The sequence below is a fragment of the Teleopsis dalmanni genome, chromosome 1 (assembly GCF_002237135.1).
Source record: "Teleopsis dalmanni isolate 2A chromosome 1, ASM223713v2, whole genome shotgun sequence".
Lineage (NCBI taxonomy): Eukaryota > Metazoa > Arthropoda > Insecta > Diptera > Diopsidae > Teleopsis > Teleopsis dalmanni.
Genome location: NC_051846.1, coordinates 157213697 through 157232664, shown reverse-complemented (window position 1 = coordinate 157232664; position 18968 = coordinate 157213697). Strand labels below are relative to the sequence as shown.

At 28.7% G+C, this 18968-nt stretch overlaps 1 protein-coding gene across 2 annotated transcripts in view; it reads left to right on the top strand.

The window, feature by feature from the left end:
- LOC119669564 overlaps positions 1–18968 on the top strand; it is a 44975-nt gene that overhangs the window by 12013 nt on the left and 13994 nt on the right. The window lies entirely within an intron of this gene.

The window sequence follows — 18968 nt, the reverse complement described above, 5'->3', positions numbered from 1 at the left end:
CCATTCTTTTTTATACTTTCGTATTTTTTTTTATGGTATGTTTGTTATTGTAAGTTTAGAACTAAAGTTTTCGCTTTTATGAGGCAATAGTATTTTTGTCTTCGTCATTTTTTATTACTCATGGATTTGGTTACTCAATAGAAAAAACATATTTGCTGCTAACTAATATAAGAAACTCATATTGAGGGTTTCAGTTTATTTTCTATGAAAATACAGTATGTTTTTCTAAATGTTTTTACTTTGGAATATTAATTAATTGTTGTCTTTTATTTCTATTAAATTCCATTCAAATGTAAATTATATTTTTCTTAATGAAATAAGCACTAATTTCAATTTCTTGAAATAAATAAAAAACTTTGTGAAATAGAAAAACACTTTTATTCTTTGATAAGAAGAGTATTCATATACTTTTTGTTGACTTGGTGAATTAATTCATTAACACTGAATATTAAAATTAAATATTTGCATTAAGTGATTAGATTGTATAAAAACTTAAGTAAATTGTATGCATTTATTAATTTAATTCAAAATTTTTAAATACATATATATGAAAATTGCCTAAACATAGAAACATAGAAATGATGGTTTTAAATATCGTATGTAGTTCGCTTTAAAGAACAATTAAAGAAAAATGGTACTTGGTAGAAGGAAAATTCCTTAACGAAATGATTTCGCAAGAAAATAACCTATTGATATATAAATATGAAAGTAAATGTAGAAAAAAATTGAAAAAAGGGTTATCTGTAATAAAAAAAAGAAGCATCAAAGGTAATATATATATTTATGGCTATATATCGGGTGTTTTTTTTAGCTGTATGAGAACTTAAAATTATAATACAAAACAGAAATATTGTTGGAATAAATTTTTTTTTATTATAATCTGGTAGATACGTTAGGTTAGGTTATACCTGCGATACCAAGGGATCAACTTAGGCTTATAGGCCCATTGTGTTACCGAATTGTTAAAAACCCAAGGATTAGAACCTGAGCAGCGTCGTTAGCTCAGTCGGTAGGGCAAGCGTGCTTACAACTCGACGAGAAATTTGGTAGATAATTTCTTGGTATTTATTTTTTGAATATGATTTGCGGCATATATCCGCCGTGGCTACGAATTACATGGTTCATTCGATCAGTCCAATTTTTTACTACTTTTTACAATAATATCTTCTAGAAATAAAGCTGTTACTAAATTGATTTTGTAATTAATCGATTGTTAAGCGCGCTGTATGGCAATTTGCGCCTTCTAGTTAGAACCAAATGTCGTCGATGTTTAACTGATTAAATTTTGACAAAAATTTAGTCAACATAGCTCGGTAGCACTCTCCATTTATCGTAGCGGCAACTTCTTTCTCATTTCGAAAGAAATAAGGACCGATATTGTTGCCAGCGTGTAAACCGCACCAAACAATCAATTTTAATGGATGTAATGGTGATTCGTTAACGACTTGAGGATTATCTTTGCTTCATATACGGTAATTATGCTTATTGACGTAGCTGTTTAACCAGAAATGTGCTTCATCACTAACACAATGCTTCAATACAAATGGTCCTCTTCGGCCACCTTTAAATGAGCCTAATTAACAACAATACGACGCAAACGTTGGTCTTTTGGCTTCAATTCTTGCATTGTATTTTATAGACACGTAAGCCACAAAGATCTTATGTAAAGTTTTCCATGTGGTCGAAAAACAAAAGTCAACAAATTGAGAACGGAGAAGAATCGGCATTTCGATGACTTCTTTAATACCTCGTAATACAGCAGTACTATTCTCTTCGGTACGCACATTTCTTTGTAATATTAGTGCGAAAACGATCAAAAACTGCAAGAAATGTTTGCTCAATAGGCTGATTATTATGACCGTTAAATGGCCGAAATGCTCTATGAACTTCGAGAAGAGATTTATTTTTTTTTAAAGTAAATTTCCGTAGTTTGGAAGCGTTGTTCTAGCGTTAAACGATTCATGATGAATTCCCGAACTTTACTGAAATGAAATATTAGCACAGTTTGACATTCAAACTATAGTTATCGTTATCGATAGTTCTATTGTAGCTAAAAAATACTCGTTATAAACATTTTTGTTAGGTATACCTTCCGTTAGCACTTTCTATTTCGCTTAAAACTGTTAATGGATTCCATTGCATTTTTTTTATTCTTGAACCAAGGAATAATTTTCCGCAATTATACTGAATAACCCTGTATATGGTTTATATGGCCTCCATTTTTTACGAGTACTTTTTTTTCATTTATTTTGTTTTTACGAAAATATTTTATTAAGTGAAGTTTATAAGCGAATGAAAGATAAAATATAGGTAACATATCTAAAAAATATGTGTGATGTGTTTGTATTTTGAAGATATTTATCAAAGTTGATATCTGAAACAGTTAAGATGAAAACCGGCGACAATAAGCTTTGACTGTTATCTATCTTTATGGGTTGAAATAAAAATAATTCAGTTCTTACGGTTAAATATGATCCTATTTTTTAATTTTAATTTAATAATATATAATTATTGAGTCAGATAGGTAGATGTTATTAATTCACTTCTAAAAGAATCTTTGCAGTAAACTGTTGAAGATATTTATTAAAAAAAAATAATTTATTATATTTATTTAAATTTTTTTTGCAATTTTAAATGATATATAATTATAGCGTTGGATAGGTAAATTTTATTGATTCACTTCTAGAAAAATCTTTGCAGTAAACTGTGAAAGATTTTTATTGTTAGAAAAATAATTTATTATTTATTATATTTATTCATATTTTTTTACAATTTAAAATGATATGGAATTATAGCGTCGGATAGGTAATTTTTATTGATTCACTTCTAGAGAAATCTTTTCAGTAAACTGTTGAAGATATTTATTGTGAAGAAAATAATTTATAATATATTATATTTATTTATATTTTTTTACAATTTAAAATGATATGGAATTATAGCGTCGGATAGGTAATTTTTATTGATTCACTTCTAGAGAAATCTTTGCAGTAAACTGTTGAAGATATTTATTGTGAGGAAAATAATTTATAATATATTATATTTATTTATATTTTTTTACAATTTAAAATGATATGGAATTATAGCGTCAGGTAGGTAGGTTTTATTGAGTCAATCTCAGAGAAATCTTTGCAGTAAACTGTTGATGATATTTATGATATATTTAATATAATTAGTTCAATGTATAGCAAAATTTTTTATTTATTGTAATTCGAAAATTAATAGGGGTGTTCACGATTTCGAATAACTAGTTTGGTAACCTAATAATATAATAACATTGCAAAGAGGCGCATTCTCTCATGTATTTATATTTTTTAGTGCGGTTCTGTAACATTTTTCAAGTGAAGGGGTTTATTCTTAATTTATTAATATAAATTTAATTTATTTCATGTTATTTTTTTAATTTTGGAAAGAATTGATCATTTATTGCTGTCATTATGTATCTGTAATCTATGATATGATGATACTATCTTTTTTTTTTAATTTAAAATTTCATTGAAACATGAAAATATTCATTAGTAAGCTCATTTCATAATGAAGATATTTATCTTGTTTCAATAAATAATTTTGAAAATTATTATTTATTTTTGAAAATAAACTATAATTAAAATACTATAAATTGACAATATTATTTTGAAAAGTTGATCTTAGGTGTATTACAAGTTTTTAATTATCTAATCTCGGTAGCCCCATACTATAGACGAGTTAAGTCAAATTAAAATCTTTGCGCTATGTCGCTGATGTAATATAGTACTGTAGGAAGTTACGACCAAAAATTGTGTCGAATTTTTGCCTCAGCATACATAATTGATCTTAAGGTACAAATCAGCCTCTTCCTACCTGCATAAGAATTGTATTAGAGATTGGAAGCAATAAACATATATACAACAGAAACAACTTTAGCGGTTTAAGCTGTTAATGAACATGTACTAGTGCAGTGTGAACAACACACTACTCCGTTTTACAGAAGTAAGTGCACCATTGCAAAAGTTACTTTAAAGATGAAGAAATCCTTTATTATATTTATTGCTGAACTGAATGTACTATCTGTATAGATAAAATAAAATTAACGTTTTAGAATAGTGTTCTTCTTTATTAGTGCCACTATTGCAACAAAAATAAAACCTGCTAATTTGTTTAGATTATTACATTATATACATATATATTAGTAATACCAACCTATGACACTTGTATGTATTATAATATTATTCTGACTTAATGTACAGATATAACGTTTCGTAATAAAATTAGTTTTTTGATCACTAAAGTCGGTATATATAGATGTCTAGTGATATTTTTATTTCGTATAGCCTATAATTTTCATTTTACATTAGAATAATTTACAATAATATCTTTTTAAATATATTTTAATCTATTATAATATATAATAGGGCGTATAGAATTAAATTCCAAACTGAATTTCTAGAATATTGTATATATTTGTATTTTATAAATGAAGATGATTGTCTACCAATATAAAGTAGCTATTGATTCTAAGTGCATTCGTATATAATGACGGCTTTGTAATTGTAAATACAAATATAACACCTATGTTTGTATCATCAGCTTTATTATAACACTAACTATTTATAAAAATGACTGAAAGTTTAAACAAACAAGTAGATGTAGAGGTAGGGAGAGTATAAAAATACATTGCAATAAAAAATAATATTAACATACCAAAATAATTATTGTACTTAACCTTTTTTTTTTTGTTAAACTAATTAATTTAAATATTGTCATATAAAAATATTAATTTATGTTATCAATGAAGTAATTATTACAAATTAAAATAAATAAATAAATTAATCATAAAATAATTTCACTTTTAATCTGACAATGTCAACAAATTTTATAATTTTATCTAAACAGTCAGTGCATGACGAACAAATTTTCACATGATTTTGATTGAGTGAGGTACACTCTGCGATGGCGTAATTGATTCTTTTCATTTAATTAAGTTATTTAGATTATTTGGAATGGTCGGAACTGGTGTGAATTGGATTTAATTGAAGTAAAAGTATTTTACAAAATTCAAATCATATTTAATTTAATCAAATGTACACATGTACTTAAATAAATATATTCATATGGAAAGGCAAACTATATATTGAAAACAGTACCTGGTTGGGCGTTGTGCAATGTACTATATAAATGTAGCTATTCGTCATAATTATTTGCAGACAATTCTTGGTTTTATGGTATTATATATATATGTGTATTTCATTGCTTAAGTAAATCATATTAAATATTTTTATATGTAAATGTTACAAATAAAGGTGAACACATATATTTGTTAGGTTCAAAAAAACGCACATTGTGTTCACGTTTTCATATTCTAGTTGATAACATTGTGTTTAATATTATCGAGGTACTAATGTAGGTATTTTATATATACGCATATAACAGCTTAACAATAAAAATTGAAATTAATTATTAAATATTTAATATGTGAATGTGCAATATATTAAATATCTTGGATATATATGTATACAAATATGTTGATAACTATATATATATTAGAGATGAGCCGCCCTGTGAATGGTTGACAGACAGTAGAGTCCGTCTGGTCACTCTACTTGTCAAAATATGATCTGTGTATGTGAATATAGCGGCCACTTCAAAAAAAGGAAGTAAGAGAGGCAAGACGACGTGTGGCGATACTGCACAGAACATAAGTGAAAATATTATTCTTAATTTGTTTCTAACATATATATACTTTCCGTTTTTATTTAAAAAAAAAATTATTTATTGTTTTATCGAATATCAAAAGTTTATTAAAAAATCATAAATATAAGTACACACTTCACTAATATGAGAACTTTCTTTATGACTGTACATTAGATTAATTCATATCGATTATAGTATATTTTTATATTTCTGTTATTATTAGTACTCGTACTATAATAATAAAGATAAATCAATCAATGAAAACAAATATTGTGTGTGGAATTTATTAGTATTTATTTTAGGAAAATAGCAATTCATGTAGGTGAGATACAAATTACATTTTTATCGATTGATATCAGTAAAGATTGATATCAAAGGTATTGACTGAATTAGTCCAAATAATGTAGAATTATTTCGGTCTAACATAATTTTAGTATGCATTACGTATATAAAATACATTTTTTAATAATAAAGATATTGTTTATATTTAATATATTATTTGTACGTATGTTCGCTATTATTCTAATAGATACATCACCAAAAATGTTTAAATTCATCAAAAAATTTGACCTTGTGGGTCAGTTTGTTTTTACTAGCATACAGTCAGTCAATCAACTAAATAAATAAACAAAATAGTTGTTATATGTGTTTATTAAGTTTTCAAAGTCTCTCAAATTTTATTATTATAAAAGTATTTAATTTATATTAAAATTGCAAACGAAAATTAAATTAGAAATGTAGCAATTGCTATATTAAACTTACAAATATCCAGATATTATGTTATATCTTATTATAATAAGATATTTGAGATATTATGTTTAAAAAACATATTAAACAAAATGTTAAATATTAATTACATATGTGATTGATAATTTTTCTTATATTCTGTTTATACAATATTATTATAATTATAAATTATAATATTATACCTTCTGCTCAAAAAGTATCCGAATTTTGTTGTTTGTTAACTACTTCCTAAGACCTTTTTCAAAAAATGTTTTGTTATGTTGGTACACTCTTTCTTGACATATGGTACAAATTTGAGCGCCATCTGTCAATTAGTTTGTTTACAGCAGCTGTTAATGTAAGACTACCTCAAGTGCATTTAGCGATTTTTTGTTGTACGCGATTTTTTGACAAAACACGGCACCACTGTCATCGCTCAGGCACCATATTCGCCAGATCTGGCGCCGTGCGACTTTTTCCTGTTCCCGAAACTCAAATTGCCCCTTCGTGGTAAGCGTTTTGGGTCGATTGAATCGGTAAAAGAGAATTCGCCGAAGGAACTAAAAGCCATACCTGCACGGGCCTACGAAAAGTGTATGGAAGATTGAGTTAAGCGTTGGCATATGTGTATCACTTAAGAAGGAGCATATTTTGAAGGAGATGAAATAAATTTGGAATAAAATTTAAATTTGTGTGTTTTATTTACAAAATCCGGGTACTTTTTGTGCTGGAGATAAATCTCCTTTTACATAATTTTTTTACCTATCCTCAAATTGTAATCCTTAGTAAACCTGTGCTTTTATAACTAATGTGCTTCAGTTTTCCACCTATCTTTCTAATTACACAGACCCATTTTGTTAAATTTGAATAGTTGGATCAAGTATCATCGTTTTTTTTTTTGTCCTGAACCCACTTCCTTATAGTAAGCTTACTTATCGCTGATTTTCTAAGTGCTTATTCTGTTATTTGCTTGCAGTGTATTTTTTGTTAATGATCAATCCATACAAAATTCTAAGAATTAATATTTTTCATTACATTCTGAAACTCTATTCAATGGTTGTAAGGATTTCCATAAGACTCAGCATCATATATTTTAGGAGTGGTTTTTTTATCTAGAAGTTTTACCATTTTTGAAATTGAAATAATCTATTCCATCAAGATATTTTATATCGGTTATGAAAATTTATTAATTAATTTATTAATTAATTAATAGGAGACTATCTGTAAAAGTAAACTTGTAATTTATACTAAAGAACTCTGTACATAAATTTTGCGTATTTAATTATACACTGCTTTTTCTTTTTAATTCATTCTTGGATAATTTAATTGATTTTCTGCTGAGTAAAAAGAAATACTACTTTTATTGACTTGACTATGTAATTTATAATAAAAATTTTTTTTTGATTTAAATCATTTAAAATCAATCCATAAACTGTACTGAATAGTTGTTTGTTTTTCTTTATAAGTCATAAATATAAGTAGTCATAAATACTTAATTATTTATAGCATATTTACATTTCTTTAATTTAGTTCATTTATTTTATTTTACTCAATTGAAAAATGTAACTAACCGTCTATATAATTTTAGATCTTTAGTTTTTCCGCAAAGTGTTCAACTTTTTTTTTAATAAACTAATTAAGACGATAATTTCTAACTGGCAGCATATATAATTATTGATCTTTAGTTTCTTTGCAGCGTACCGCTCGTCTTGAAACTTTAACTATAATTTCATCACCTTTGTTTGTGATAGGCATACTAGGGCAACAAATTTTAACCTGTAACTGATTTATAGACTACGTTCATCCATATTATATTTATTAGAAGAATAATAGTTTGATTAGTACGATTTATAAGATCTATTATTTTATGTCTAGCGAGAATTTCCTAAGTTTAACCTCGACAAACTTAGACAAATGTCTTTTGGTTGTAGATGCTAGACCTTATTCGATTAAATGAAAGTCGAATGAAGGTACCAGAGCCATTTCCCGCCAAAAACAAGGTGCAAGCAGATAACATGGATGGATATTTACAATTGCCACAAACCTTTGAATGCAGCTCCTTATCCTTATTAACTAATAATTAACTAATCGGTCACCTGTCGAACTAAAAAGAAAATTACCAGATTCAATAATAATTATTTATTTAATTTCAGATTATTTGATTTATCATCATAATGCCCCAATAATTTTAACTGATTGATTAATATTATATACTTAAGCTCACTAACGCATAAATTAGAACAAATGTAAGAAATGTTTTGCTTCCAAGTTTTGGTTCGATGCAGAGATGTTTTGATTTTAAATGACAAAAGACTTTTTAGTGTTGTTAGTTGGCACTTTAGCTGTTGTTTATTTTGATTTATATATTTGAAATAAATTCAGCACTAACTACATGTATTAGTCAAGTGAAAGTTATTATTGCATTTCTAATCGTGTAGGCAAAAAACGATAAATAATCAAGTTGTTTCTTCTGAACCAAGAATGATAGATAGAATATCTTATGATAGAATGTTTGTTTATATATTTTTTGCATATTTTTTTTTTTTTTGAATTTACCGATGATATTTTAGCATACTTTAATGTATTCTCCGATTTTAATATTTCGAATTTATAATTTATGTTATACTGGATTCACACGAGAGTTTGTTTGTAATTTTAGCTGTCAATTGTTGTTACTTTCAATGCAAAATAAAAATTTTTGACAGCTAAAATTATAAACAAACCATTCGTGCGAATCCAGTTTAAGATTGTTTTTTAAATCTAATTTTCCAAATTAGCGAAATGTTAGTCTCATCTTATACTTTGAATTTATTACTTATACTTCGGATCTAAATAAAACTTTTAACAAATAATATTAAAATATAAAAAAATTGTTATTTTGTTTGTCTATTTCAATGGAATTTATTTGTCTTAAAATTTTGAATAAAATTTTGTTGGGGAAGCTGCTACTAGTTTAGATTATTTCAAAGTATGTATAAAGCTTAATTATAATCATTACAATGTTTAAATATTCCTAGATGGTGTAAAGTCAAAATATTTAAGCTACTGCAAACTTAAAATGTTTTAAATATCACAATGATATATATAATTTTGCAGTTTAAAATTTAAGGCTTTGCAAATACTCAGGTGAGTAGCATGATCTGTAAGTATCGGCAGAAATGCTATTTGGTTTGGTAATTGTAAATAATTTATCAGAGAAGTTGGCTTGTGTAGTGTAGTTTGGTTGATACTGCGTTTCCGGATAACTTGGTTTTGCAATTCCAAATAAATTATCGGCAAATTCTTCTACATACTCCATTGAATATTTATTTGCCGTATAAGGTTGAAACATAAAATTGTTAGTATTTATGTTCGCATCCTGTCCACTTATTGAATTTATGTTGATTTGTTTGTTAGTGTCCTCGGTAATCAGTAGTAAGCATTCAGGTGCGGTGACATTAGCCGAGTCAATACTTTGAAATGGATTTACAATGGGAGTTGTATTTTCTATAATATCGCCATAATTTAAATTTCTTATATTTTTGCTTGGTAAAGTAGGGCTCTCACAATTTGTATTTATGTTATTAACTATATCGGCATCATATTCATATTTGACACTTTTAAGACCCTCATCCGTCAATTGTACTAGACTATGATCTTGCATTAGAATATCTGCAGATTCTTTTCTAACAAATTCTGGTAAATTAAAACTGTTGGGTTTGACTTTATTTCTAAAGATTGTTTGCATTGGTATAATTGTTGGCAATGAATAGCGTTTGCATACACTGTTTGGTTTTATTAACAGATATTCCACACTGCGGTAAGGTCTAATTATATCTAAATCGACATCGCCATGATGCCACTGACAGGCTTCCAGGTCTCTTAGCTCCTCAGCTGAGAAATTCAATTTCTTTGATTCATTAATACTATTACATTTAGGCGTGACATATTTGCAGCCATCATTATAAATCTCAAAGCACCGCAAGCGTTCATTTTTATAACAGCTTGAAGGACTTGCCGCTTTAAGTGAAAGTAGACTTTTCGATTTTTTATTTGTCCTTAGATTGTAAAACCGGCGAGTTTTCTCCAGCATTTTCTTTAAATATCTATGAGCGCTCGGATAGTTAAATTTACAATTATAAGATGGCTTTTTAAACATGTAAAACTTGCCCGTGTTAAAACGTTGTCTTGGCGATTCAACTGTATTATTATAGTTGCGATGTGACTTGCTATTTATATAAGTTTCATAAATAGCTCTAGGATCATTTTCATATTCAGTCGGTTGAAATGAGCAATCGAAACCATAACCGCTAGGAACATCGGTGTCTTCCGCTTCTTTTTGCTGATTATCACCCTCTGTGGTTGGAATGTCACAATTCTTTCTATCCACTCCTTCTGCACTGTGACCGCCACTCGTTCTACGCATATAATCAGAATTATAGATTTGAAATGAACCACGGCTGTTTGTAGTATCATAACCTTTGAAAATTTTTCCAGTAAACGCTTGCCCATTTTTGTTAAAGTCCAAATATCCATTGTTGTATGAAGTGCAATTACAATTGTATACATTTCTACCTCTACCTCTCTGCACAAGGTTTGCTTCTGACGGATATGTTTGTCTGTTTTGTCTGGCAGAAATTTGTGGCATTAAAGGCGTGTTGTGCTCTACGTGTGTATGATTTCTTGGAGGTGTTGAATTTTGAAAATTTGAGTACATTGCCCCATTATCTGCTGGTAATGCACTATATGGATTAGAGTTGTAATAATCATAATACTTAGAAGACTGATTACTATAACCTTGGTTAGGGTTCGCTTGAGTGCTAGTTGTTGCTAGTGGCGGATCAATCTCTTGACTAAGTATAGATGTAGTTGATTTTCTTAAATATTTCTTCGGTTTCATAATCCATGTAGTAGAATCAGTTTTTTGATACATTCCACAATTGGTGTAGTTATAAAATTGTGGTGCTGGCGTTTGTTGTTGCATACAATTCAACATAGTCGTATATTCCTCACTAGTGACTACTTGTGGTGGATATGTACAGTGTTGACTCTGTACATGCTGTTCAGGAATATTCTGCCTGAAATTCATTGGCTGAAAGTTTTTATCTCTCATTCGTACAGTGGGATTATTATATTCCAAATTTTTGTAGGCTTGCGCATCATTGTAATAATTGGATGGCGATTCGATATATTCTTCCCCAAAATAACCTAATCTAGACATTTTTCTGTTATGCCAAAAAAGTTGGAAATTTTAATTTTATCTATTTTAAGGATGATGTTCTTAAACCTAAAAATTTGTGAAATTTTTTTTTTTTTACACATTTTTTTTTTCTATGTTAACGCAGTTAAAAATATTTAAATAATCATAACTTTTAGTATGATATACACTGTACACAATATTGTTAATGAGAGAAACATCTTGCATATAATTGACAAATATATATTGTTGAACAATTCGAACGTATAATTTTTTTATTTCTGTTACTATGTGCGTTTCTATCAGGGCTTCGCACCGTAACCGAACTAAAAAAACCGATAATTTGAACCGAAACGGAAAAAATTCAGGGTTCGAATTGGAACCGTACCGAGTACCAAAAAAAAGCGATATTTTTGTCGAAGCGAAAACCGGAACCGAACTGATGTATGTTTTTGTTTCGAATCGGGAGAAAAACCAAAACGAAAAAAATTTCGGTGCAACGCCCTGGTTTTTATATATCACTTCGTACACAAATTTCGTACTAATCTGTTAGTATTGGAACTAAACTCCCCTCAGTTATTACTATTACAGTAAAGATAAACGTTTGTGAAGGAATTTTCTCGATTTTTATGTATACTAAAATAGAATTAGGAAAACTTTATTTTGTGTGTATTTGTTTTGCATGTATCTTGCTTGTGTTTTTGAATGAAAATATTGAACCTTCTGCTTTGTTATGTTGGTACACCCTTTCTTGACATATGGTACAAATTTAAGCGCCATCTGTCAATTAGTTTGTTTACAGCAGCTGTTAATGTTAGACTACCTCAAGTGCATTTTTACTATAGAAAATTCTTGCTGTACGCGATTTTTTGACCAAACACGGACCACTGTCTTCGCTCAGGCACCATATTCGCCAGATCTGGCGCCGTTCGACTTTTTCCTGTTCCCGAAACTCAAATTGCCCCTTCGTGGTAAGCGTTTTGAGTCGATTGAATCGGTAAAAGAGAATTCGCCGAAAGAACTAAAAGCCATACCTTCACGGGCCTACGAAAAGTGTATGGAAGATTGGGTTAAGCGTTAGCATATGTGTATCACTTCAGAAGGAGCATATTTTGAAGGAGATAAAATAAATTTGGAATAAAATTTAAATTTGTGTGTTTTATTTACAAAATCCGGGTACTTTTTGAGCTGGAGGTATATGCTTTTATTGATGTATGTTTAATACTAGAGGATGCATTACACAGATATAATATTTTATTGCAGATGAGTGATTTGTATTTATAATATCAATAAAAGTCTAAAAATAAAGTTTTATTTGATGTGTTTCAGACTTTATTAGGTATATTGTTCCTTTAAAGTTTTTTAACAAGAGTACACCTTGTCTGATACTTCACACTTTAGTTTCGTTAACTGATATATATAGTTTATACACTGAATGATTAGAAAGAATTTTTTGTTGTACGAGAATTTGTCAATTTGTTCCTCATTAAATTAAATAATAGAGATTTATGCATTAAGATAATGTATTTGAATGGCGAAATGTACTGGAAATTACTTAGCAGCTGAATTTATATTAACAGGTTTTGCATAAAACAAAATCATCGGTTTAGTTATAGATATGCGATTCTTAAGCGAAGTCTTGATTCTTATTATTTAATTTTATACAACCGAACTTTGTTTTGTAAATGATTTTTAAATATATCTACAGAAAATTGAAACGATGTTAATAAATGTTGTTGGGCATTATAACTGTTGGTATAAAACATACCAAAAAATACAACTCGCATATATCAGATAATAGTAAGATAATAGTAAAGAATGCAACTCTGTACATTTATGTTATTATTTTGTTTTATTTCCTATATATAGTTCTCTCTAATAAAGTATATGAAACTGAACGGTCGTTCATTTTTCCTGCGGATGATCTAACAACAACTTCTTTCTGTTTAAAAGTTTTATGTTTTTTTTTAGAATACTGAAAATCGTCTTTATTTGTTTAGATTTGAGTATAAATAGACTCTTAACATAACAATTATATAGGAAATTGTAAAAATCTTAAACGAACTCTTCATTGAATTTTATAGCGTAGTTTGGAAAGTAATTTTTTTGTCCGATATAAGACTAAATTGTATTTCTTTTTCACAGCCAATTTTACACACAATCGATATATATAGTGACAGCTGATATGGTAAGGCTTACTTGAGGAAAAAATCGATTATTACGTTTATGTACTAAAAATGATCATGAAGCAAGAAAAAAATGATTCCATGGATGGAGAAGTGTCAAAACTAATTTGCAAGATTTCGATACGAAAATTTTGAGGTTAATTCCCAACATCACGTATTGAAAGACTAGTTGTTGAGTCTAACAATTCAAGGCTATATAATTGATGCAAACTGACGAATGTTCTATCATTCATTCAACGAGTATTTTTAATCTCAAAGTTTGATAAGCTGGGTTTCCATGTTTTTACACAAAAAAAATGTTTGCCGCGTCAAAATAATTATCCAGTTTCCCGCATCATCATTGGAGAAGAGAAAGAGAAATATGTTATTTGCAAGAGATCCCGAAGTAAAAAAGATAATCCGACGCAAAGCACTTCGAGAGTTGATATTCATCAAAAAATGTTATGCTAACTTTTTTATTTGATATTAAATAAATCATTTTTTTAAATTTCTATCAGAGAACGCAACGATAGAAATCGTTACTATCTATCATCAACAGAACAAATGAAATGATTAATATAAACAGATAAGATTAGGATTGATTAATAGAAAAGGTGTAGTGTTCCACCAAGATGATGGGCACCATACAAGTTCGGTAACTTGCCAAAAGCTTTTACAGCTTGAATATGATATACTATTGTTTTCTCTCACTATTGTTTCAAGATCTGGTACCTTTTGGTTATTATTTATACTGAAGTCCACAAAATTCTTTAGATGCTCAAACGTCTGCTTCAAATAACGAAATTAAAAATCATGGATTAGCAAGAAATTTTGCTATTGCCAGTAAGATGGCGAAAGATATTGGATTAAAATGGATAATATATAATTTAATAAAATATGTATTTACAACCTTTTATAAATATTAAGTATTTATTTTCGAAAGTAGTATTAAAATGATTTGATATTTATTTCATGTTTAGATCTTTATAGTGTAAAAATCTATTGGTTACATTTGAAAGCACTTATTTATGTATTGTATTTAAATATTAACAACATTATTCAGAGTTATACTTTTTTGAGAAATCATAAGACTCCAATTCCCAGAGATAGTCGTCGTCGACGAATAAGTGTCGCTCAAAGTTAAGTTGGATTATAAACACTTTTGGTTGTAAAATTTTTATTTTTAATATCTTTTCTAGTGTGGTATTTTAAATAAACAAAATTACAAAAATGCTAAAATCGTTTTAAATTACCAACTACCTCTACATTTATAAATTTTTCAAATTTTTTATATATTTAAAATGTGTCTATATATATATTTTTAATAGATAGTTTGATATTGTCTATATATGTTATCTTTAATTATTCTTATATACTCCAACAACTTCATTATCTATTTTTCATATGCAAATATGCATCTTCCATCAATGGAACTAAAGTTTTGGTTTTTTTTCTGTTGCTCTTAATCTTCACTGTTTCGTTACGAGTAAAAGATGTGTAGGGTTTTTTTTCATTAAACGCATCCTCCCATGTATAGTCCGTAATTCCCCATGATTTACTTATACGCTCTCTCTCTTTTTTATCAAGTGCATTCTTAACTTTAACCTCAATTTTATTTTCAGGTTTCTCTTCATATGGGTTAGATGTGGGATGTAAACATTTTTGACTCAATAAATTTTCTTCCATAGTTTCCAGTTTTTCTTGAGACATTGATTTATATAAATACTCACTAGTAAGTGATGGGGGTGATCTAGTCGTTTTTAGCAAGGAAATATACAGTTTTTTCATTTCAAAGAGTTGTCCATAAAAACCGGGACACTTATCTTTGTAATTTTTACACATTACATATAGTAAAAAATTTGTAAAATCATATAACTGTCGAAGTTTTAGGTAAAGTTGTTCTTCATTATTGAAACATAATTTAATTAAATTCTTGGTTTTACTCCTCATCATTTCCAATAACTTTTCAAAATGATACTGTTCTTTTAAATTTAATCCATAGCCGGATACCAAATAGTTCAGTAAATATATTAGCTTGTTAATGTCCAGAAATTTCTGACGATCGGTGTCGTTGTAAAAATCGATTTCATATATCAATTTAAAGTATCCATCCTGTTCGATTAGAAGATTAAAATATTTCTCATAAGGTGGAGTTTTAAAATCTAATAAGCAAGAATTAATTTCTTCAATATTTTCCGTTGTTTCCTCTAATTTTCGTTGTTCTTCCGCTTTTCTTTGAAAAGTATTTAGTACCTTTAAGAATTCGGGTGACACTCTTTTGTATTCGGGTGTTGTTAAATAAACGTTTTTAATATAATTTGATGTGCTATTTTTGATGAGAAACACATCTTTCTTTAGTTTCTTCGAATTTACATTTGAGTCTTTTCCTTTATGCTTCTTTGTAACCTTAGAAACGCTATATTCTGCTTGATTTTTCTCAGCAGTTTCAGTCTTCGTTCCAAGATTTGTAATCTTATTTACCATTTTTGTAATTTTATTAATTAAATTTTTTACTTTCTTGTTATTGAGAGCTCAACAAAATCTTTACATTTCAATGTGGAAAATTGCTGAGCTCTGTAGGATAGAAAAGATATTAATATCAAAAAAAAAAATTATTTTATGATTTGCTCACACTATGCACTATATTATCAGAAAAAATATAAAAAAAAATATTTAAAATATCACAGTATACTATTTTATACTTAAAGAACATGTTTATCTTATTTATTATCTATTGCTTAGTGGTGGCAACTCTATAAATTAGAATGACAGACATTGCTTATAAATAAAACGGAATTGCTGAAAATCTTCAAGTATGTCTACAAGTCTACCGACCAACTCTAAATAAGCAAAATGAGTACAGTAAATCGCCAGCTAAAATTTTACTAAAAAGTTATATCCGTGTTAAACTTGAATTGCATAAACTAACGCTGGTTTCGTTACCAGACCAAGTGCGATACACAGTTCAAAATGGAGGCTCTGATCGATATAGACCCCATTAAATTACAGCTGTGTTTTAGATTCAATATAAAAAGGGGAGGTGTTGGCAACCTTATAAACAAGAATGATGGACATTTCTTGTAATGAAAACAGATTTAAATTTAAATAAAGAAATTGTGAAAATACAGACAAAATACTAAGTATATGGCAGATGATTATTGTAGAATGTGGAATTATCCTTTCTTCGAGTATATTTATTCTTTAATAATAAACCTCTTTTTATCTTTACTTAAATCACAATTTTTATATGTGGGAAATTGATTTATATCTGGCAGTCTTTTTTGTCTTTATTATAGTAATTGGAAAGCATTTAAGACCCCAGTGTAAGAATGTGGAAACCACTTTTAAAGTAACAAAAAAGGAAAAAATTTGTATTACCAAGGGTAATAGTAAGACATAAATTAAGGACAAGACAAATAAGCACTATTTACGATGTTTACCAGCCATAGTGATTCTTCTTATATATCTTTAACGCCACAAAGGCGATTATATTTTATTATTATCATTTCCGCGGGTGTAATTTGAACTTGTTTGTTTAAAATATGACTTCCTCCTTGGTAAGGAGTTATCAGTCATCTCTTATTTATATTTGATCTTTGCAAAATAGCACACATCGAATTAAATTAATTACATACTGTGATCTTACGTGAATGTGTTTGGCTTTTAACTATAGCCACTGCAACGTTCCCTTTAAATAATTACATCTTTAAGGTGAACTTGTCAGGACAATCGAAACTGATATCAGATTTCCGCTTAATTACTATCAATGATACTCACAACAGCATGGAAATGGAGCACAATAATGAACAGAGAGAGAGAGAGAGAGATATAAAAGAGAAAGATGGAGAGATAGGTTAGGAGACTTAGTATTTGTATAAAGATAATAGCCGAGGTGAGATAATAAGAAAAGAGAGAGTAGGTTATCTTATATTCCTGTTTCAGTTGCTTGACAGTTTCCGTCCCCTTTAACTACTATTATATTAAACCAGTTTCTACCAAAGAACATAAATTAAAAAAGACAATAGTTAGAGTGAACGGATATTTATTTTTTCACAAAATTATAAAAATGCATTTAACACAAACCCTCTACTTATATAGCAAAATGGTGGTTTATACCAATTGTTTCTTGATTGAACTGAGTAAATAGATGTCTTGCTGAAAGTGTACTTATGCAATAACTTTATGGAAATCTAGTTATAATAATATACCATTAGAATTCCACTCAGTTTAACATATTCCTTACCATCTGCATTAAGCTATATAAGTTTATCTACAAGAAAGTCTCAATAATAATTATTATCTAATTTTTCTATATCCAGTAGATCTGACACTTCAGGCATTTGTTGAACGTTACTTAATTTATTGAGATTTTGTATGTTGTACCACGGATAATTTTCGTTCCAATTTGGTTGGTCGGCTTCATCTGCACTTTGTTCTTCACTTAAAAATCTTTTAGCATCTTTTATAGCGCACCTATTAAGTCTCTCAATCGCAGCGTCTTCTCTTTTCTCATCGTCAATCTCCCGATCACTTGTATATTCAGCTGGTCTTGCTAACGATGTTAGCAGTGTTTTCGCTTGCTTTGGAGTCAACGAAGTACCAGCTTGTACAATTAATTTTCGTAAGTAGTCGACTATGACTGGTGTAAGCAATCCTTGTTTATAAATAGCGCGTAATAAATTAACCAAATCTTTACGTTCCAGAGCTGCAGCTCTCACCAGCATATGTATAAGATGCTTTAGTTGCTGGTCCGTAAGTGTTTTATCATCTCTAAGTAACGTTAATAAATCCACTAGCTCAAAGGGATCGACAACTAAAGTCTGAAACTCACTTACATAATCAAAATCGAGCCCATGAAGATATATCTGATCATCTGATTCCATCATGTAACGTAGGTAATTTTCCCAAGGCGTACAAGAGATTTGTACAGGCTTTGGTTTTCTTTTTTGAATCGGTGGTGGTGTATGATCACGTTTTTCAAATGTTGGTGGATCGCAATCACAGGGTCTAAGCATTTTATAAAACTCTGGAGATACTCTCTTAAAATCTGTTGTTGTTAAATAATATGTTGGTTTCGGTGGTTCGGGTATATATTCTTTATACTTCGGTTCGCACGGATCTGGACGGAGTTTAGCTGGATTATTTGCCTCAATGCAACAATATTTTCGTATTGACTCATTTATTGCGGCTGTTGCTGCATCTTCTTTCTCTTTCTGTTTTTGCTGCTGCTCCTC